The sequence below is a fragment of the Macaca mulatta genome, chromosome 6 (assembly GCF_049350105.2).
Source record: "Macaca mulatta isolate MMU2019108-1 chromosome 6, T2T-MMU8v2.0, whole genome shotgun sequence".
Classification (NCBI taxonomy): domain Eukaryota; kingdom Metazoa; phylum Chordata; class Mammalia; order Primates; family Cercopithecidae; genus Macaca; species Macaca mulatta.
In genome coordinates, this window is record NC_133411.1 from 75,487,043 (window position 1) to 75,511,112 (window position 24,070).

Genomic DNA, 24,070 nt, shown 5'->3' on the forward strand with positions numbered 1-24,070 from the left:
AAGGATATAACTTTGGAATTGCCAGATGTTCATCACCTCATATAGCATATAGTTGGCATTGAATAAATATTTTTATACAGTTGAATGAATAACTTGGGGAAGATATGGGTGCAAAAAATTATGTTTTCTATTCTCTTTAATAATATTCTGTTGCTGCCCACCTGCAAATTTTAGTAATGTTTATCTTCTGTTTTAAACATTTTTAAATTATAGAAGATATTTATGTTTTTTTTTAGTATCCTAATTCCAAATACCTTCTCCATAGCAGTAATAAGTAATATAAGACAGTTTAATATTCTCTAGAAAGTTCAAGGGAAATGAGTAAGAAGTAAAATTCATGTATCAGATCAAATTGTCTTTCAGGTCCAAAGACAACAGACTGACCTCCTTGAAAATAAAATAATTCAGGAAAATAGAGTTCTTCTTGAATAATATTCTATACTATGAAATTCAGCCAACCAAGAGGTGAATCAAACAAAGAACAAATGGAAAGGTTGTTGTAATAGAACTAACATTATGCTTTAAATCTTTTTCACTTTTAAACTGGCAACAATTGTGAGAATTTTGATTGTAGAACTGAATCAAGATGGTAGAAACATTGAGCATATAAAAATAATGTAACTAACGAAAAACAAGATGTGAAGGAAGATAAGGAGGAAAAAATGTGAGATTAAAACTTTTTCTCTTACAGGGTGTCAATGAGTATTGACTAAAGTTAAAATTTTTCTAATTCTTAAAGGTTTTACGTATTACATTTTTAATTGGAAGAATCTGTCTGAAGTGTAGCTATTTCTTCAGTCTTTGTTTTCTTCTGTTACATTCAAGTAAAATCAAATTCAAGTTTTTATTCAAAAGTATACTATATAATATGGATCTAGTTTAATAAAATGTTCTTTGTCTGTAAATCCCATCTGCCCATTTTTTTTTCTGCTTTCATGAAGCTGATTTTTGAGAGAGAGGAGGCAAGCCCCATCCCCAGACCCTAATATTGGCTTACGGTCATGAGTCCTCAGTAAATAGTAATGGTGGCAATGGAGATAGAACGGTGGTGGAGGTGGTGGTTGACATGGAAGTAGTGGTGGTAGTGACGCTGTTTTGCATCAAGGTATGTGCATTAAAGATCACTAACCAACGATGATCTCATCATTAATTATTCATGCTACGTAGAGTACTGTAGGGAGGCTATAGAGGAAAATTGTTAACAGCCCACGATTTAAAATTAGATTTGAATCCTGGCTTCTTCACTGAATTGACTGATAACTAGGGATACCTCTAAACTTCTGCTTCATTAACTTTAAAATATTATCTTCATCTTGGGACTCTTCTTAGAATTAAATGAGATAACGTGTTTCCCTGGCATCAATATGAAGTGTTCAATGCATGCTGATTGGTGTAGCTGTCATTTCTGCTGCTGCTCTTATTCCCTATTAAAATAAATCACATTTTTCTTGTTAGTAAATTGATATTTATAAGTATAATTTGCTTCTAGCTAGCAAGGCTGTAGAAATTCAAACACATTCTGATTTCCTGGACATTAAAAACTCTAATGACTAATGAAGGGGAAAACTTAGTTTGAAACAAAACAAAAGATTAGATTTGGACTTACTGACTTCCAGTCCATTTGGCTTCCTAAGTTCACACCTTAACATCCCTCCTCTACTTCAAACATGTAGCAATGATAGATAGAAAGTTTAAAGAAGAAAACCAACCAGACATAGCTGTCATTCAAAACAAGAGGAGTATCTCCTTGACCCCCACATGTATAGAGATGAATGAGAATCAGTGCATGAGGCTGAAGCCACATCTTTCTGAATTCTACTTTGGAAGCAGGAAGTGGCAACCTGGAGTTCAGCTCCTCTGGCATACTGGGGCCTGAAATTGTCCTGCCAAGAAGAAACACCAAAACCAGTCTCATTACTTGAAAACTGATTTTCACCTGGGGATGATTTTACTCCTCAGGGGATGTTTGACTATGTTTGGAGACATTTTTGTTTGTCATAACTTGGCAGGGGTGTGAGGGTGCTACTGGCATCTAGTGGGCAGAATCTAGGGATGCTGCTAAACATCCCGAAAAGCACAGGACAACCCCCACAACAAAGAATTATCCAGTTCAAAATAGCCTTGGTACCAAGGTGAAAAAGCCCCCACTAAAGGGTGAGCCCTCCTACTCAAAGGTGGGCCCTCCTACTCAAAGGAGACTGATAAAGCTGTCATGGGCCACAGCCCAAAACTACATCTTTTAAAAATTATTTATTTTTGCTAATTGACAAGTAAAAGAGTGTGTGTGTGTGTGTGTGTGTGTGTGTATACATATATATGGTGTATGACATGATGTTTATGTAATATACACATATACACACAGACACATTGTGGAATAGTTATATTAAGCTATTTAACATATGGATTACCTCACATGCTTGTTTCTTTGTAGTGAGAACACTTAAAATCTACTCTTTTGGCAATTTTCAAATATATAATGTATTGTAATTAAATCTAGTTACCATGATGTACAATAGATCTCTTGAACTTATTTCTTCTAACTGAAATTTGGTGTCCTTTTACTTCCATCCCCCAGCCTCTAGTAATCTCCATTTTACTGTTTCTATGAGTTTGACTTTTTTAACACTCCACACATAAGATTCTATGATATTTGTCTTTCTGTGCCTGGTTTATTTCACTTAACATGATGTCCTCCAAGTTCATCAGTGTTGTTGCAAATGGCAAGATTTTCTTCTTTTGTAATGCAGAATAGTATTTGTGTGTGTGTGTGTGTGTGTGTGTGTGTGTATCACATTTTCTTTGTTTATTCCTCCACTAGTGAAAACGTAGGTTGATTCCATATCTTGGCTATTGTGAATAATGCAATGAACATGGTAGTGCAGATATCTCTTTGACAACTGGTTTTAATTCCTTTGGATATACACTAAAGTGGGATTGATGGGTTGTATGGTAGTTCCATTTTTAATTATTTTGAGGATCCTCCATAATGTCTTCCATTATGGCCATACTTGTTTACATTCCTAGCAACAGTGGACAAAGATTCTCTTTTCTTTGCATTCTTGCCAACACTTGTTACTTTTTGTCTTTTTAGTAATAGCCATTCTAATAGGTGTGAGGCGATATCTCATTGTGGTTTTAATTTTCATTTCTCTAATGATTAGTGAAGTTGAGCATTTTTCTTATATTTGGCCATTTGTGTATCTTCTTTTGAGAAATGTCTGCTCAGGTCTCTTTATAGGGTTATTTGCTTTGTTGCTATTGAGTTGTTTGAGTTCCTTATGCATTCTGGATATTAACCCTTTATTAGCTGTAGTTGCAAATATATTCTCCCATTTTGTAGGTTGTCTCTTCACTCTGTTGATTAATTCCTTGGTTGAACAGAGGCTTTTTAGTTTGACGTACTCTTATTAGACTATTTTGCTTTTGTTGCCTATGCTTTTGGCATCATATTAAAAAAAATCTTTGCGCTAACAAATGTCATGGAGATTTTCTCCTATGTTTTCTTGAAATAGTTTTAATTTTAGGTCTTACATTTAAGTCTTTAATCCGGTTGGAGTTGATTTTTGTATATAGTGTGAGAAGGGTGTCTCATTTCATTCTTCTGCATGTGGATATCCAGTTTTTCTAGCGCCATTGATTGACGAGACTATCCTTTCCCCATTTTGTATTCTTCTTATCTTGGTTGAAAATCAATTGACTAAATGTATTGATTTATTTCTGGCGTTTCTCTTTTGTTTCATTGGTCTCTGTGTCTGTTTTTATGTTAGTAACCATGTTATTTTACTTACTATAGCTTTGTAGTAGTTTTTCAAATCAGGTAGTATGGTGCCTCCATTTTGATCTTTTTTTACTCAAGATAGCTTTGGCTATTAGGTTGTTTTGTGGTTATCCAATACAAATTTTAGGATAGCTTTTATTATTTCTGTAAAAATGCCATTGGCATTTTGATAATGATTGCATTCAATATATAGATTACTTTGGGTAGTATGGACATTTGAACAATATTAGTTATTCCAATCTATGAACCTGAGATATCTTTCTTTTTATTTGTGTTTATCTATTTCTTTCATCAGTGTTTTATGGTTTTCAGTGTACATATCTTTCATCTTTTTGATTAAATGTATTCTTAAGTATTTTTTGTAGCTATTATAAATGGAATTGTTTTCTTGATATATTTTTCAGATAGTGTGTTGTTAGTGTATAGAAATATTACTGATTTTGTATGTTGATTTTGTGTCCTGCAACTTTACTGAATTAATTTATTAGTTCTAATAGTTGTTTTGTGGGAGTCTTTAGGGTTTTCTATATATTAAAGAAATGAGAGTTCGCGAAGGCCGGCAGCGGATGTTGACGCGATGTGATTTCTGTCCAGTGCTCTGAATGTCAAAGTGAAGAAATTCAATGAAGCACGGGTAAATGGCTGGAGTAACTATGATTTTCTTAAGGTAGCCAAATGCCTCATCATCTAATTAGTGACGTGCATGAATGGATGAACGAGATTCCCACTGTCCCTACCTAATATCCAGCAAAACCACAGCCAAGGGAACAGGTTTGGCAGAATCAGCAGGGAAAGAAGACCCTGTTGAACTTGACTCTAGTCTGGCACAGTGAAGAGACATGAGAGGTGTAGAATTCAAGATGGTTTAAGACTTAAATGTTAGACCTAAAACCATCAAAACCCTAGAAGAAAACCTAGGCAATACCATTCAGGACATAGGCATGGGCAAGGACTTCATGTCTAAAACACCAAAAGCAATGGCAACAAAAGCCAAAATTGACAAATGGGATCTAATTAAACTAAAGAGCTTCTGCACAGCAAAAGAAACTACCATCAGAGTGAACAGGCAACCTACAGAACGGGAGAAAGATTTTGCAGTCTACTCATCTGACAAAGGGCTAATATCCAGAATCTACAAAGAACTCAAACAAATTTACAAGAAGAAAACAACCCCATCAAAACCTGGGCAAAGGATATGAACAGACATTTCTCAAAAGAAGACATTTATGTAGGCAACAGACACATGAAAAAATGCTCATCATCACTGACCATCAGAGAAATGCAAATCGAAACCACAATGAGATACCATCTCACACCAGTTAGAATGGAGATCATGAAAAAGTCAGGAAACAACAGGTGCTGGAGAGGATGTGGAGAAATAGGAACACTTTTACACTGTTAGTGGGACTTTAAACTAGTTCAACCATTGTGGAAGACAGTGTGGCAATTCCTCAAGGATCTAGAACTAGAAATACCATTTGACCCAGCCATCCCATTACTGGGTATATACCCAAAGGCTTATAAATCATGCTGCTATAAAGACACATGCACACTTATGTTTATTGCGGCACTATTCACGATAGCAAAGACTTGGAACCAACCCAAATGTCCATCAGTGACAGACTGGATTAAGAAAATGTGGCACATATACACCATGGAATACTATGCAGTCATAAAAGAGGATAAGTTCATGTCCTTTGTAGGGACATGGATGAAGCTGGAAACCATCATTCTCAGCAAACTATTGCAAGGACAAAAAACCAAACACCGCCTGTTCTCACTCATAGGTGGGAATTGAATAATGAGAACACTTGGACACAGGAAGGGGAACATCACACACTGGGGCCTGTAGTGGGGTGGCGGGAGGGGGTAGAGGGGAGGGATAGCCTTAGGAGATGTACCTAATGCAGATTACGCATTAATGGGTGCAGCACACCAACATGGCGCATGTATACATAAGTAACAAACCTGCATGTTGTGCACATGTACCCTAGAACTTAAAGTATAATAAAAACCAAACAAAAGAAAGGAGAGTTTTCTATACCTAAAAGAAAAAAGAAAATGAAACAAAGTGAAAATATTAATTTATTTGAATTGTATCACTGTTTTTCAGATAAAAACTGTTAGTGACTGGTATGGTTTTTTCATAATATCCTGACATACAAAAAGCCAGACACACAAATGTCATCTGTAAACAGAGACAATTTAACTTCTTCACTATCGAGTATGATGTTAACTATGAGCTTGATGTATATGGCTTTGACAATCTTTTATTTGTCCATATGCCTGCAGAGACACCTAGAAAGTTGTCTATTGAACATTAATGTCAATTTGAGAAGTTGTGGTGATTTTCAAAATTACCTGTTATAACTTGATTTATTTGTCAGCAGGCGTCACTTTTACAAAAACAATACACTGTTTATTATTCAATTTGTTTATTGCTTTTAATATGGTGATTGCAAAGAATTTGTGCTTAGATAAAATATCACCTAGACAGTAATTATGTTTTGTGTGTTTTAATTAGACATATTGGTGAATAAAGAATCAACCCTGAGCTACTTTTAAAGTATAAGTAATTGGAAATGAACTCTCTGCTTTGAATCCAATTGAAGAGCAAGGTTTACCAAATCTCTGCTTTCTCCATTAGTGGGAAGAATGATGAGGCAGCCCAGGGCATGTTCATGGAAAGCAAATTATATGATTTCCCCATTTAGCCACAGTTGGCTAATTATGTTAATTATAAGACTGCAGGAGAGCTGCAGGGAGTAAGCAACTCCCCTTCAGCATGATGACTTAAATTTTACTTTAAGAACTGGTTTTGAGTTGATAATCAGAGGCAAAGAATGAAATATTATAGTTATTTCTTTACCTATAACAGATATATAGCCAAGAGAAGAGAGAAAATTGGTTGGGTAGTCATGAGACTTGATCCTAAGATTGAGAAGCCTTTTAACAAAAGACTGTAGAAGCAGGACTTAAAACCAGAGTAAACTCAAATATTTATAGTTGGTATAATTTTGGTGGGTGTGCCAATACTTTGAAAACTATTGTCCTCACTAATTGATAAATTGATAAATGTTTCTCATCATGCTCTGTTTTTTCTCTTGACGCTATCTTTTCCTTTCTCCAATGCAACTGATGTGGACTTTTTCTTGGCAAAGGAGTCACAATAAAATTAATAATTTATTTGAACTGATTTCACTGTTCTTAAGATGAAAACTGCTAGTGTGCTGGTGTGATTTTTCAGCATATCCTGATATACACACAAACAGATAATATTTTTGATGCTAGTGATTGTGAAAGAGAGTGGCGTTTTGGGCTAGAACGTATGTCCTCCTGTTGTGTGGTTTTTACTGTGGAGGCTCTCCTTGTTATGATGACCACTGAATGCTTTTACTCTTCAAAGGCACTCTTTATGGTTTTAAATCACGAACTTATAAAGTGGCAATTGCAACCTTTTACGAATATGGTTTTCTGCTGCTTTGTGTTGTAAAGGTAACCAATGTTAGCTACATTATTTGTTAAAGTCTTTCACAGGCTGTGCTAGAGACCTAACTAATACCTCTAACGTTGTTTTAGGAAGAAAATGGACTTGAATTTCAAGTTCAAGTTTACAAATAACAGTTTGGAACACAAATCTTTTTAAAACTGTGGATCATTAAAAAAAAAAAAGGTAGAGCTCTGTATTCAGTTTATACTGAACATGTATTATGGGTAGGATACATCAGGAGGAAACAAAATATCTACACCGGGGGAAAACACAACCTGTTAAGGAACCTGTAATTTAATGAAAACGTTAATAAGATATAACAATGTACTTTTGAGTGCTAAATGGGTTGTATCAAATATACATGTTATTATAGGTCAGACTCATGAAATTATGCAACTGAGAGAATATACTGCCATCTGTCCAGATTCGCCTTTCTTAAATCACTTGCCATGTACTCTCTTGTATCAGGAAGGAACTACACATGGGAAATGTTTAAAAATTATTTCCCTTATTGAAATTATGAAAAGTCTTCCCATGGAAATAAAAACATGAACTATAGATCTCACTTATGCTATGATAATTTTATATTTTTACATATTGCAGAGTAATGAGTGTTTATTGATTTGTGGTGGGTGAAAAGGATACCTATGAGCTCTTTTCTAACAACAGTTTGCAGAAGTCATTTGGATCTGCATTATACCTTGTATTCAATATAAGTGTCACACAGTTGTGAAGTACAAGAGTTCAGAGAATTACTCTGGTAAATTTTCTCTGGGAGGACGACACCTTGGTTCTTCTCTTTTTCTTCCTCTGTTCTTCCAAGGAGTTTATGACTTTTGTTTTTACAGTAGGTCCATGTGACAATAAGGCATTTGTTATTTTGGATACTGGTGGGGCTGATTGTAGAAAACCTCAAAATAGGTGCATATATTCCCTCAATAGTTCCTTTTTAGAGTCCTCTTCATGCCTTTCAGTACTTTCTTGTTAGCATTTTCCATTGTAAATATACAGGGGAAAGATCTAGGCATCCAGGTCAAGCTCAACTCTTTCATCTTTCCTAGAACTCAACCCTTGGGGAGTAATCAACATTCATTCTCCTTGCTTTCCTCTGCTTCAAGAGACTCCTAATTTGGTTTAGGCATTTATCCTTGGCACGTTGGCCATTCGCTTCAGGAGAGGCTGACCAACCCTCGATACCAGAGAGAAGATTCTGATTGGTCTAACCAGTCATGGCAATTTCAGTTGCCTTGCCAATAACTGGTTCATGTACTGCCTTGTGGTATGTTTTGGGCCAAAGCTATGTGAATAAAAGTGTTCTATGGGCTTCTAGGAAAAGCTTCCTTGTTCTTACAAGAAGACGCAAGAAAAATATGGCTTATATTCTCTCTAGAAATATTGTCAGGCTTGCATAGTGACACCTTTGACCTGGAGTGGGTACAAAGACAGGGCACAGAGCCAATATGTGAACGAGAGCAAAGCCTAGAGCATTACAGGAAGATAGAGATATAGCAGGGGTTAGCAACTATTTTTCTGCAAAGGTCCAGATAATAAATATTTTAGGCTCTGTGGGCCATGTGATCCGTGTCACAACTACTCATCTCTCTTGTTGTAGCACAGAATAATACATAAATGAATGTCCCTGGCTGTGTATTATATAAACAATACATTAATGAATGGTCTTGGCCGTGTTCCAATAAAACTTTATTTAGAAAGAAAAGTAGTAGGCCAGATTTGGCCTGTGGGTTGTAGTTTGCAGAGCTGCAAACCAGAACCCAGTTTGGTATGTGTCTAGAAGGCCTCTGAATGTACACTTCTTGATATGTGAAAATGTAAATTTTCTAATTGATTAAGGCAGTTGCATCTGTGTTTTTTCCCACTTGAAGCCAAAAAATCCTTAGAATTATTGTCTTTGGTAAGGGAATAAGACTTGTCTTCTCTGCAATACAGGATTAAGTCCTGTATTGCAAAAGAAGCTTTCTGAAAACAATGTCATTGTCTTTGTTGTTTAATTGACTTTTGCTTCTAATGCCTCAAATCTAAGGCTTGATTAGAGGTGAGCAGAACCCTAAATTTGTAGATTAGTTATTCTAGGATGAATTAGGCCTTATGGACAATCCCAAGTGTGATATGGCTTGGCTCTGTGACCCCACCCAAATCTCACCTTGAATTGTCATGATCCCCATGTGTCAAAGGTGGGACCAGGTGGAGATAATTGAACCAAAGGGTGGTTTCTCCCATGCCGTTCTCGTGATAGTAAGTGAGTTCTCACAAGATCTGATAGTTTTATAAGGGGCTTCCCTCTTTGCTTGGCACTCATTCTCTCTCCTGCTGCTCTGGGAAGAGGTGCCTTCTGCCATGATTGCTAAGTGTCCTGAGGCTTCCCCAGCCATGTGGAACTTTGAGTCAATTAAACCTCTTTCTTAATAAGTTACCCAGTCTCGGGTGTTTCTTCATAACAGCATGAGAATGGGCTTATACGAAGTGTCATTGTGTTAAGAGCTGTTCATCTTGCTCATACAACCAGGCACAGTGTGTTTTACTGGATGTATACTCTGACTGATGTTTTGATGACAATTGAGCACTCTAGATATGGATACTCCCATTATCTTCCCTCATTGAAAATCTGAACATGACAGTTTCACCACTCCCCATTGGTGTCTCTTGGGAACTTTATAGGGCATTTGAAAAAGTTAATGTAAATACTATTCAGAAATGACGAAAAATGGTTTTGTGAAAGAGGAGAGTATTGATTCCTTGGGGAAGACGTAATTAAGATCCTCTGTGATTAAGTCTTTCCTGGCTTGGTCACTTCTTGCTTCTAGCTTTGGTGTAAATCTTCATAATATAACTATGAAGTTTGTAATTGAATTCTTCTGACCACTTTGGAGTACACCAGGAAGGTTTTAATTACTTTTTATGGATTATGTTCTATATTTCCTCAGGGGCTGCCTCTTTTGAGTAATTCCAGGCTTTTGAATTACTTATCCTTAAAATAGCAGTTATTCTAGGCTATTGTTATTTAATTGACTCTTCCTCTGTCTCCTCTTTTCATATCGTATTCTTAACTTAGTGTAGAATCTATTTGAGAACCATTGTGTAGGAGGTCTGAGTACTATTAATTATTTTGAAATAGAGGAAAGCTAAAAGTAAGGAAAGGAGATATATAAGAAAGAAAACTTAATGGTAAAGACAATGAAAGAATCTGCTAGAACGTTCAAAACTCAAAAATGCCTAAGAAATCTAATAAATTGAAACCCTGACCAACCAATCTTCAATCTTCCTTCTTGAGGTTACATCACACACCCCTCTGCACTCTGGGTGGGAGCCCCACTCCTTCCCTCTTACTCTACTCCCCAGATCAGCTCCATTTGTCCTCCAGGCATTCAGTTAAATTGTCTTTCTCAGATAACAGTGTATATCAGATGATTAAAAACAGTGAATAATGTTAGTGTCTGCTTGTATTACATCTACTAAGTAACACATCCTTTTATGAGGATGAAGATTTTACCATGCCATGTCTTCTCTTCTTGCAAAATTAGTCACAGTTACTATAAGATCAGGAATGACAACCAAAAGAGAAATTCCTTGAGAATCATTAGCTTGTCTTCCTATGGCCTTGTGGGAGTCCTAGCATGTACCTGAGTAGCAAAATTTAGAATTGCTTTTCTTTTTCATGTATCTGAAGCTCAATTTTTGTCTTCTCTACTTGTACCCACTCTGGAAACACTTAGATTTTGGAATTGAATAGGTAGAAGGGATAGTTGCAGTCTAGGGTATGATTCAAGAATACAAAAACAAAAACCAAACATTAAGTGTTATCCAATACTTGAACTCATCTTTAAATTTGCAGGGGAGTCTATTTGATAAATTAGAATTTAGTGAATTTGAATTTGGTCTGCTATGAAAGGTGGAAAAGGAAAGGATAATGTCAAATATCAGACAGCAAGAAACAGCCTTGGCTGACTGCAACATTTTTTCTCTTCCAAAGACTAGATGCTCCCTAGATTATAGTGACACCAGGAGACAGCACCCCTCCGCCCTCAGTGTTTTTTTTCTGTAGCTCTTTATTTTGGATTTTACTAGTTTTTGATGCCTCCAAGGCTAAGAGGTTTGAATTAATTGAACAAAAGGATGAAAAGGGTTTAGTTCATTGGAATTTTTCCTTAGAAATCAAAATATAAGTTTTGCCATTGGAAATAGTGGTTATGTGAACAGTTTTGTTTTCCCTAAGCATATCCAGCCACTGGGTCTAGCGGTGGGAGATGGGGAAGGAAATGGTCATAGTCTAGGGGTTGTTTTTTTCCCTAAAGTGAGATAATCTCTATTTGGTCCATAAAAAACAAATTTCAATTCACTCTCCCCATTTTATTCTTGATAAGCACAGATAAATTCAGAGTTAAAAATTACTTGTCTATTATCTTTGGGAGGATGAAGTAAAATAATTTTTTCATATTTATTAAAATCTCAATACACTGTGGTGGGTGCTGAAAAAATATTTGTCAGCATAAGGAAGCTGGTCTTCTAAGACTTATTCCAATTTTCCTTCCATTCCTGCATATCCCAATTCTCTGCTGTCTCTCTCACTAAACATGCCAAAATTTAGGTACAGTGTATATCCTGAAAAGACTTAAGTATGTATTTTGTATCGCACTTGAGAATCTGATGAAACAGTTATGTTTTAATCCAAGACTGAGCTGAAATTGTAAACACACATATTATCAGTTCTTGGAGGGAAATGAATCTCCTGTTGTTGGAGATACTATTTTATTTTCTGATGTTCTTAATGTTCCTGATTGGAACACTCAGATTAGAGTATAACACGATAACAAGAGAATGGGAACTGTAAGAAAACATTTTAAGTGGTCCATTTTCAAGGCATGATAAATCTAAGCACTGGCAGCTAGCCTGTGGATGTAACAAGCCACACAGCTCATGCTCCTAGAAAGTGATGATAAGTGAACAGAATGTAGAGGAGGTGTCAGCCCATAAAACAGAAGAAAGTTTCATTATTGGGAAATCAAAACTTAAGCAGAGAAGGGGACGGGGTATAAGCTTATAAAGGGGATAATGAAACTTAGGTGACACCCAGGAAGATTGTAACCTCATAGTACTCAACCAGTGAGGAACCGAGAGAGGAACTTGGGTGTTAGGAGATAAATTACCTGCTGTAGCTGCCCTGGGTGTGCCTGCCTACCAGACACCCGATCTTGCAAGATCACTATTAAAAGTCTCACTTTCGCTGTTCTTTGTACCTCTGAGTACACCCTTTGGGTTTGGATGGGTGAACATGTTTCTCATAGGGACCGTCAGAGGACAAAGATGATGAAAAGAGAATTGACACCCGCCTTAGAGAAGAAAATCCATTGCTCATCCCTTAACATCGATATTCCCAAAGCCCTACTTTCTCAGTTATTTCTTAATCCAAGATCTCTTCCTGGGCATTCTTGCCCACTCCCTTAGCCTCAATTCTCTCCTAAATATGCTTATGATTCCAATATCTTAATCTCCAACCCATATCGCTCTCCTGAAATCAAACACTGTAGATGTATCTACTTCTGAAATGTGCAATTTGCTGCCCCATAAGACATGTTTAGATCTCAAATCATTGTCTTTCTTCTTTAATCAGACCATTCTCCTATGTTCTTTAATGCTATTCATAGTTACCCTATTCACCCAGTTGCCCAGTTGTCCATTCAATTTCAGAAGGAAATCTTATATTGGTGTATTCTCTTCATTCCCAAAGTTATCTCTGTAGTTCTGTTCTTAATTTTTTCACTTCTCTATGTCATTGTCTCCTAGATGAATGAATTCCTGCCTCAGCATCTCAGCCCTGAATGTAATTACTTTTTGCAATATTTTTCAGATTTACTGAAATATAATTGACATATAATAAGCTACAAATATTTAGAGTATACAGTTTGAGGAGTTTTGAAACCATCACTGCAATAAAAATAATAACCATATCCTTCATCCTCAGATGTTTCCATGTACCCCTTTGTAATCTCTCCTTCCCCCACCCCCCATACCTCCATTCCCAAGCAATGATTGATCTGGTTTTTAATAGATGGCTTGTGTTTTTTAGAATTTAATGTAAGTATCCCTTTTTATAAATTCTTTGACTCAGCATAATTACTTCTTCCTAATTAGGATTCCTTTGTTTCTTCATCTTGCTTTATTTTGCTAGCATCTCTAGTACAATGTCAAATAGAAGGGACAAGAGAGAACGTTTTTCCCTTGTTCTTGATGCCAGTCTTTCAACGTTAAATATAATGTAGCTGTTGGTTTTGTAGCTGTCTTTAATCAGGCTGAATAATTCTTTCCATTTTTAATTTGGAATTGTTTTCATATATCTTCTATTATGTCATAAATCCTATAATACCCTGTAATTGTTTTGGCCTTAATTATCTTTTAAAAAACATTTTAAAAAATTTAAAAAATCATTTCCAGTGCTATTCATTACTTTTATATCCAGCTTTCCATCCAGTATCAATTTCCCTCATCCTGAAATAGTTCTTTTAACATTTCTTATAGTACAGGGCTGCTGATTATAAATTCTTTCAGCTTTTCTATGTTATGAAAAAGTCTTTATTTTATCTTGGTTTTGGAAAAATATTTTTCCTGGGTATAAAATTCCAGGTTGATAGTTTTTTTTCTTTTCTTCCAGTCTTTTAAAAAAATGTTGCTCAATGCCTTCTGTCTTCCATTATTTCCAAAGAGAACCCTGCTGTTATTCTGGTCTTTGTTCTTCAACTATTATATCTTCAGTATGTAATGTGTCATTTTCCCCCATGACTGATTTTAAATTTTTCTATTTATCACTGTTTTAAAACAAAGAGGATTATGATGAACGTCAGTGTTTTTTATGCATGTTTCTTATGCTCGGATCCATTAACTCTGATTCTGTAGGTTTATAGTTTATATCCATTTTGAAAAATGTTGTGTGGTAGTTTTTACAAATACTTTTTCTGTCCATCCTCCCTTTCTTCAGTGACTCCAATGCATACATATCAGGAAGGCTGAAGTTCTCCCACAGATCACTATACTCATTTCAATTGTGGGTGGTGGTGATTGTGGGTGGTGGTGGGGCGCTATTTTTATACTATGTTTTCAGGTTCACTGATACTTTTTTCAATAGTGTCTAACCTTCTGTTACTCCTATCTAGTTTATTCTTCATCTCCAACATTATTATGTTTTTGTTTTCATGGCTCTAGAAGTTTGGTTTAGGTACTTAAAAAACTTTTATGTCTCTATTTAGCATGCTCAAGCATTTTTCTACTTCAGTATTTGGATATTTGGAATATAGTTACCACTTTTAATGTACTTGTCAACCAATTATATTATAGGTGTCATCTCTGGGTCTGTTTCTGTTGATTTTTTTTCCCTTCATTGTGGGTTATATCTTCCTTCTCTTGTGCTAAAGCCTGGAGCTTCTCTCTATATGGGAATTTGGGCAGTAATAGGGCTTAGTTCATTTTGTTCTCCTCTCTTGGGAGTCATTGTCCGGCACTGTCTATTTCAATTTCTGAAAACCTTGTTTTATATACTTTATCTAGGGTTTTTTTGCTGTTGTTTCAGGCAGAATGTTAAATCTGGTTCCTGTTATTCAATCTTGACCCAAAGACAAAGTTTCTTTATAATTTATTTTGTGTACTGTGGCTTGAATTATTGTTCTGAATCTGTTTTGATTTTGTCATTGCCCTGCTTAAAAAATTTTGGTGATAACTCTTTACCTTCAAACCAAAGTTCTAATCTTTAGTAGAGCATCTAAGGCCCTTTATGTTATGGCTCTTTCCACCCTAATTTTTGACCATTAGTTCTCCCCTTTCCCACCCACACTACCTCCTACACACATAGGCACCTATAATCAAGTCATACTCAATTAGCCACAATTCCTAAAATATACAACTATATTGTTTTTATGATTTGCTTTTTCTTTATCTATACTACTTTCCCTCTCATGTTGATGAAATCTGACCTACTTTACAAGTCCACAAATCCTAGTTCAAATATAACCTCTTCTTAAAACCTTACGTGACTTCTTTCCTCCCCTCTCCTATTCCCTTCCCCCTACTGCCCCTGGAAAGATTGTAGCCTTCTTCTGGTTACCTCACCAGGACATTTCTGTTCCCTACAGAGCCAGAACTTGGAAAATGTATTCTGTAAAGTACCAAATGGCAAATATTTTAGACTTTGAGGGCCACTACATGTATTTGTTGCATATTCTTCTCCATTTTTTTAAAACCTTTTAAAATATAAAATTCCTTCTTAGCTTAGGGACCAAGCAAAAGCATGCTGCAGTTGGCTGCAGTTTTCTCTCTCACCCTTAGAGGATAGAGACTATATTTCATTCTTCCACCCCATAGAGTGCCTGTCCCAAGAGTGTGCTCAATAAGGATATGCAGTTATTTAATAATGAACATAAAATAGTCCATATTATGTGAGTGCTTAAAGTGTGACAGTGACTATTCTAAGAATGTAAAGTAGGTTATATCATTTGGTCTGCACAAATCAGGTTATATTGTTAGCACAGTTTCATAGATGAGGTAGTTGAGGCATGGAGAAGTTGAGGGATTTACCAAAGGTCATGCAGCTAAATCTCTTTAAGAAGTTGGAAAAGGAATGGGACTGGGACAGGAGGCAATTTTATATGTTTATCCTCTGTTGGGGTAGACTCCCCAAAGAGGATAGAATGTCTCTGAGATCAACATACTCAACATCCCTGTCTTTGATGAAAAACAAATGTAGATAGACATGTAGCTACAGAGTCTTCGACATAAAAATTGGATGAGCTTCAAGAATAAGTAACACATCTGTTCCCTTTTATGTTTATCACACAGTTTAGAGAACATAGCAAAACTGAGTTTCTAAGAGGTTATGTATTATTACTTTTTAAAACATGAAAAGTCTTGAATATATTACCATCTTCATATTTTTTTCTTTAAAATCTAGAGAAATCCTGTTCCTCTTTAAATATAATAATATCCTTCAAACAAAACACTTTGTCTAAACTAGTTTACTCCAAAAGCATATCTGGTTTTGAGTAAGAAGCTAAGGAAACATATCATTTGAAGCCACATACAAATATTTTGTTGATTTTTTAAATTTTTTGACAAAAAAGGAAAAGATAATCATCTTTGTGTTTTATAAACAACGTTACCTCATGGCTGAAAGTTTTGTGACAGAGTGAACTAATGTGAGTTTATATTAAATATTTTGATGCTGCTTTTTGGAAATCCCAACAGACTAGACTCCTCAGCACAGTGGGATTGGAACTTCAATAATCAATCAAACCATCATCATGAACCAAAATACCCTCAAAGCAGCTGCAATTTACAATTAAGGGATAATGATCTTTATAGGAAAAATTACAAGGACATAACAGGCACCTGCTGTCAAAATTAGGTTTTTCAAAAAGCAGAAGCTGTTTCACTGCTGCAACTTTAAGCAATGATTATTATTAGGGCAATTTAAAGCAAATTAGTAGGTGTTTGGAATTCAAAAAAGCAATATATTTACATCAAGAACAGTATTGTGAAGACAGTTAATTTTTCCTGCTGGGAATTCAATGTGTTTTATCAAATGGCAACTGTGCCCTTTCCTGCATTGAATTCCACCAGCTGGAATGCAGATGCGAGAGAGCAACTCAGAACAGGAGCATTGAATCTGAGGTGCCCAAAAAGGGCCTATTCTTTGAAATTAGAGAAGTAACTGGCATCTAGATATTAATATCTTTGACTTTTAGTCACTGACATTTCTCTTTTCCCCAGAATTTCCTGTTGCTTACGTTATTGTGTTCCTAGGCATTGTTACTGACAGCCAGTAAACACAAAGCAGTGAAATAAACGAAAGAGAAAATGATGTGGTAGCAGCATAAATATGGACTGCAGATAGGTTGTCACTTGGGGGGCATTGCCTATTCTCACAAGTATCATGGTTACCTCTGAGAATTAAGGAAAATTGGAATTGTAGACGTAGAGCTTCATTCCTTCAAAAATAGGCACTTTGAATGTGTTCTTTGCTGAGGACACATTGTTCCTAATCACTGGTTCAACACAAATTGGGTCTTGTGGTTGAAAACTGGAGAGGACTGTGTCTCCGTCGCTGACATAGTCAAGGGACTGGTTGAGAGAAACGTAGGAGGGGTTTGCTACTGAGTCCATGTCCTCGGCTTACCTGGCATAAAGCCACACAAAGGATAAAATTAGCCATCACATAATGGGGATGAGGTAGAAACTCTTTTCCCTTATTAAATTAAAAAAAGAATTTCTCACATGTTTCACCTGGGGAGCAACAGCACATTCAATGGCAGGTGGGGCTGAGAGGAATGACTATTTGATTGGTGGACTTGTTCATTTGGTAACGCATTTCTAAAGAGTTGAGCAAATGTTATAGGTAAGCTGGGCATATTTATTTTACTTGTTACGTATTTTGTTTACTAACTTGTTATTTTTTATTGCGTATACAATCAGTGACTCCCTGAGAGGATTATTAACCAGTGGCCAAGTTATGTCAATCTTATTTCTGCAGGAGAGCAGTATTATAGAATGATTAAGCAACAAGACTCTAGACCCACAGATGAGTCTCTAAATGGGTAACGTCAGGCGATTTTTAATCTTTCTGTTTCTCAGATTTTGCAACTGTAAAACCGGAATGATAAAACTTGCTTTATAGGAATGTTGTGAAGATTAAATAAGCTAATGACTTAGGCTCAGAACAGTACAGGGTGCATAGTAAACACCAATAGATGTTAGCTCTTATTGTTATTAGTTTTTGGATCTGCTCCTTTTTCTCCATTCTCACTGTAATGATGCTTCGGCTACTTGTTAATTCTTGGCTACACTTTGAAGTCATTCCTCACTGACCTCTCCATACTTAGGATCTTCTCAACTGCATTCATCTTACATGCATCTTACATCCTACTGCCAGATTAATCTGGTAGATGGCTAAGGTTTTTACTCTGCTGCTCAAAAAGACTAAACTTAGAAAATAAAGTCTTAATTCCTGTGCTTGGCACTGATGACTATACTAGTTTCCACTGTCATTTACCATTGCTGCCCTCTGGGACTTTTCAACCCAGCCAAAATGGACAATTTTTCTCTTCTCTATTTATGTACTGCATTATTCCACCTCCTCACTTTGCTCATGGTGAACCATCTGCCTGTATCACCTTCCTCTTCACACTCTTCCCTATTTGGCTAAGACTTATTTTTGAAACCCACCTCACAAGGCTCTATCTATGGAGACTTCTTGACCCCTTCCATAGTTCCATAAGAGGTAATATACCCTTTCTCCTACCTTTCATACCAATTTATCTGTATAACTTTTATGTTTCTTCTTATTTTCTGCTATATGTTTTAGTTACTTAAGTACATTTATTAGTCATTAGAGCAAAATTATGCTTGATACAACTTTAGATTTCCTTCACATTTACACAGCACCTTATTCATAACCAGTGCTCAGTGCACACACACTGAGGGAATGAATGACTCTCCTTGGCTCTATAGGCCCAGCAAGGGGCTTGCAGCTAATAGATGTTCTGTGTCTTAAAATGTCTTACATGATTTGAAAAAAGAAGCAAAGAAAAAAATTATTATTCATTTTCAACCAGCATATTAATTATTCATAGTAAAGCGTCTCTGACTTTTCAAAGTAAGAATTGCATTTTGAACTTACAGAAATCACAGGCTTTGGGAGTCCACACAGACCTTAGAGGGAATGGTCCAATCCCCTGTGGGGAAAACTAAGGCCTAGATGGGGAGAGTGACTAATCCAAAATCAGGTAAGTTATTGATAAAGCTGAGACTGTTAATGAGGTCTGTACTCTCAGGCTAGCATGTTTTCTTTTCTATTGTCATAAAATCTCTTTGTGGTCTTAGAGTAGTAATCAGAGAGTTTGAATAAAGTCCTTTTCAAACTCTAAAATAATTTTCAAAGGGAAACATTATTTATCAGTTATAAAGAATTTATAATTAGTATAATGGCAAATCTTGAAGGATGAGACAATTTAGACTGCGAAATATTTGTGAAACTTAAATACAAGAAATGTTGAAAACTGGGATAGCAAGACATATGTGTACACTGGCTCTCCCTGAATGGCAGTAGCTGACTCACACTTTTCATGCGTATGAGTGTGTAGAATCATCTACACACTCATTGCCTTCCCTTCCCTCCATTGCAAAGTCATTGTTTGTTTTTCTCTTTCTCCAAATAGCAACCAGTTATTTTCTCAGAGAAGGATTTTCCTCATCTGTAAAATGTAGATGGTAATTTTAACCTCATTGGATTTATGAGGATTTAAGTGGTTGTGTCTGAAGCACCTGATGCAAAGCAAGTGCTGGCGATTGTTAGTCCAATTTCCTCTGTCTGCCTGACCAAGAGATAGCAAATGCATCGCATATATGTTCTATTCCCTATTTGAAGACCAGGTTAGACAATAAGAATCTTCATAATACTTTCTGAATCCAAAAAGAGCCTTAGCATCCCTTTCAGCACAACATTTTAGGCAGCTACCATCAATCAGATGGAGTTTACACATGAGAGAATGTATTCGTCATCTCGTCCTAGATTATAAACTCTTTGAAGGGATAAGTGAGAGATGATATTTTCCTCTCATTTCTAAATATGGTTCTGCTACATCTGTCTGCTTAGTTTCCACCGCATCTCAGTCTAGCACTTTGCCTTCTGACTTTTGTTTTGTTCTGGCTCTAACCATGCTCTTGATTCCTATTTCTTTTCCCATATTCTAATGTGATTCCAAGAAACCAAAATTGTCATTTACTAGGCTATAGACATATAAAGTTATATTCTGCTGAGCTGACTGTAGCGACTTTGTTAATTTGTTAGTTTTCCATTTTCTCAAAAGAAAACAAGCATTTTCCTCCCTTTTGTTTTTAACAAAGAAAAAAAAAGAAAATATTTTAATCCAAAACACAATTTTGAAAGTATAAAGATCTGACTAAAAAACAAAAAAACCCGAAAATTAAAAGCTGAATGTGATATTTTGCAGACACTTCCTTATATATCGGAAAAACATTGGTCTGAACATATTCTCTTTTGAGTTTTGGAAATTCCTTGTGAGTAATATCTACTCCTTAGTAGTGATTCTAAACATGTTAGTTAATATTGTTTAAAATGATGCAAAGGTGGCTAATATCCAACATCAGATAGCTGTGCTGAGATTTGAACCCTATTTTGACTGGACCCAAAGTCCCATCCTGTTGACTACCGCATAGTACTGTACTGCCTCCCCAGACTAAACTGTCTCTCCGTGCTGGGTCTGCCACTTACTGTGTACCTTAGGTAAGTGTTTCACTTTTCCAATCCTCAGTTGTCTCATCTGTAAAACCAGGAATGTGTCATGAGGGCTTATAGGAAATATTTGTAATGAGTTCTTACTGAGCGCAAGGCATGTGCAAACCAGCACAGAAATCATCATTAATTTCTCCAAGTGTATTTTCAATGTAAAAAACAAGGAAAATATTTATGCAAATTTTCCACTGGGAAGATAGCATTTGATTTCCTTCTTCTGGAAGAATGCATGACCTTTGACAAAAATCTCAAACTTAAGCAAAAAATTGCTTAATAAGCTAGAGTTTGTCAGATTTAGTGAGAGATGTAATGATAGATCATTTGCATTTGAATTCCTTTTTCTTCCTTTTTAATAAAATAATCATCTTCAAATATTTTATAGAAAGCTAGGATTAAAAAAAAACAGCCTTAGCCTGAGTAAATGATAAAAAGGAATTGATTGTAAGTTTTAATTCATTTAATATTAAATGAATATATAATTAAAAGCTTACTTTTAATTTAAAAGTCTGTCAGTGGAAGGATGTACATTAAACTGTTAAAATAATGTATCTTGATGGTGATAGAAATATAGCTGGAGATGAAAGTAAGAATTATTTTTTCTTTATGTATTTTTGTATTAATTGAATTGCTACAATAAGCATGTACTAATATTTTCAATAGTGAATATTTTGAAAAGCATTAAATTTTTAATTTTAATTATTTTTAGTTTTGGCCCTTTGTAAAATTATGATGCAACTGAAGTTTGTACTGTGTGTGTTCTGCCTCTTTATTTTTATTTATTTATTTATTTTTTTTTTGAGACGGAGTCTCACGCTGTTGCCCAGGCTGGAGTGCAGTGGCGCGATCTCGGCTCACTGCAAGCTCCGCCTCCCGGGTTCCCGCCATTCTCCTGCCTCAGCCTCCTGAGTAGCTGGGACTACAGGCGCCCGCCACCGCGCCCGGCTAATTTTTTGTATTTTTAGTAGAGACGGGGTTTCACTGTGGTCTCGATCTCCTGACCTTGTGATCCGCCCGCCTCGGCCTCCCAAAGTGCTGGGATTACAGGCTTGAGCCACCGCACCCGGCCTCTGCCTCTTTATTCAATAAGATTTTATCACATTTTCCTCTCTCCTTACTGCAGCATCTATATTATTTTTCTATCAAAGTTTACTGCCAAAAAGTGTATGAGAAATTAGTATACCCTAAATATAGAAAATTTCTAACAATAAACATTTTTGCCTCTCTAAAGGATATTTGCTGTTCAACAAGGGTTAAAGTGATAAGGTCAGACATAAAGAGCCTCTTGCTTGAATTTCTATTATTCATCGGCAAGAAGGGCACAAGTGTTTGAAAGTGAGGAAGACTTTCTGGCTCCTTAAAGTCATATACTCTAGATGCTGGAAGTGTCCTATTTTGCTATATGCATAAATATGGACCTGGTTACTGGACCATGTGGTAGGATTATTGAATGACTGATGGTGGTGGTTTTGCCCCTGTATACATAGACCATATACACCATTATAAAAACTTTTTTTTTTTTTTTTGAGACAGTCTTTCTCTATCACCTAGGCTGGAGTGCAGTGACATGACCTCAGCTCACTGCAGCCATGACCTCCCAGGCTCAGGTGATCCTCCCACTTCAGCCTCCCGAGCAGCTGGGACTATAGGTGCGCACCATCACGCCTGGCTAATTTTTGTATTTTTGTATTTTTTTTTTTTTTTTGGAGAGATGGGGTTTTACCATATTGCCCAGGCAAACTCTTGGAGTCAAGCGATCCTCCTGCCTTGGCCTCCCAAAGTTCTGGGATTACCAGCATGAGCCACTGTGCTGGCTGTAGCTTCTCCTCTCCTGTCCCTTCCCCTCCTTTCCTCTCCCCTCCCCTCCTCTCCTCTCTCTCTCTCTCTCTTTTTTTTTCTTTTTAAGTGATTACTAGGAGCCATTGCAAGATTGTGAGCAGATGAGAAATAAACTAACTGCTTTAAGTTTTAAAATGATTATTCTGTCTGTTGGGTTGAGACTAGGCTGCAGAGACTAAGGATTGGAAATAGATCACTAAGAGGCTGTTGCAGTAATGTAGTTGAGAACTTGCACTGAGTGAAGGCAGTGGTGGTAATAAGGATTGCTCAGATTCTGGATATATTTAAAGGTGGAGCCAACTGGTATTTGACACCAATTCTTGACAAGGTTCTGGTGAAAAGTTTAGCTAGAAGGGGCTAAAAGAAGTATTGGTTCTAGTCTACATTGTCTTCTCTTTCTTCTCCTGGTTCTGCGAAATCCTCCAATTCCTTCCAATTTGTATTTGATTTAGGTCAAACGAATAACTTTCTCTTATCAGTATTAATAGACTAAAGAAAGTTTATCACTCTCTTTCATTGCTGAAAATTCGAATTTTAAGTATAGAATCTTCATAAACTAATTGAATAAAAGCTATGATGATTTATGTTCTCTTTAGTATTTATAGGTACGTATGGTACTAGAATTTAAGGAAATGCAGTTCTCTAATATCTATACCGCAAACAAATGTCTGCTGCAGAGCTCTGGAAATTTTAAGAATGCCTGTGTTTTATCACTGCAGTGCATTAGTATTGCATTATTAAATGTTATTCCCTGGCCCAAACTGCATCAGTGGTTTTTTTTCCATTTAGGTTTCTCCTGTCTACTTATGTATGAATGACGTCAAACCAATCAAGCCGCTGTGAGAAATCTGCCACTGATACATAATTATTTGCTTATATTACCCATAAGGAGAACATTATCTGTTTCTTATCTATTTAATTAAGAAGAAAGACTAGAGAAGATATTTGTTTATTTCTCCTTTAAAAAATGTTTTCTGTCTGGCCATGGCTATAAGACAAATAAAGGTTTTTAAAAAAATTTCAAGAACATTATTGTACTTTCTCCTTAATACCCCAATGGCATGAGAACATTTTGTGATATTTTCTCAGTTCAGTCAAAGAAATCAATGGAAACCAAGCTGAATGACTGTAAAATGTTCTGGAACAACTATTAAATAGAAGCCAGGGACCAAGAGAAGAGCTCTGGGGATGCTTTATGTTACAAACCTCTTTAAAACAGAATATGGATAAAATCTTTTTCAAGGACTAGTATAAAGCTGTTCCCTTTAACAAACTATTTGAGTCCTCAAATGATCTTTCCTTCCTTTTCTTCTTTGGCTGATTAGTATTCACACTAATCACAATGAAGTAAACAACCTTAAATAAAGTAAGATTTTTACTTTGCGGCATCAGACAAGAGCCCTTAATGAATGAATACAATATAACAAATAATGTAATTGGTTGAATAGGACCTGAACACCATTTCTCCAACTTTCTGGAGAAAAGATGAAGTCAACTTAATATTCCTATCAAGAAAAATGGCAAAGCATATTTTTTCTTTCTCGCTCTATCTTCTCTTTCCCTGTTTCTCTCCTTATCCCCTCATTCACATGTGCAGAATATACACAATGATAATACCTGCATTTAGTGTGAAGTGGTCTTTCAAAACATGACACAA

At 36.0% G+C, this 24,070-nt stretch overlaps 1 long non-coding RNA gene across 1 annotated transcript in view; it reads left to right on the forward strand.

Moving 5' to 3' along the window:
• The window catches only part of LOC144341445 (uncharacterized), a 199,287-nt gene extending 175,869 nt beyond the window's left edge, over positions 1–23,418 (forward strand). The window contains exons 4-5 of the long non-coding RNA XR_013418368.1: positions 18,945–19,048; positions 23,203–23,418. This is a non-coding gene — a long non-coding RNA (uncharacterized LOC144341445). The remainder of the gene's footprint in view (positions 1–18,944; positions 19,049–23,202) is intronic.
• Positions 23,419–24,070: the final 652 nt, after the last annotated feature.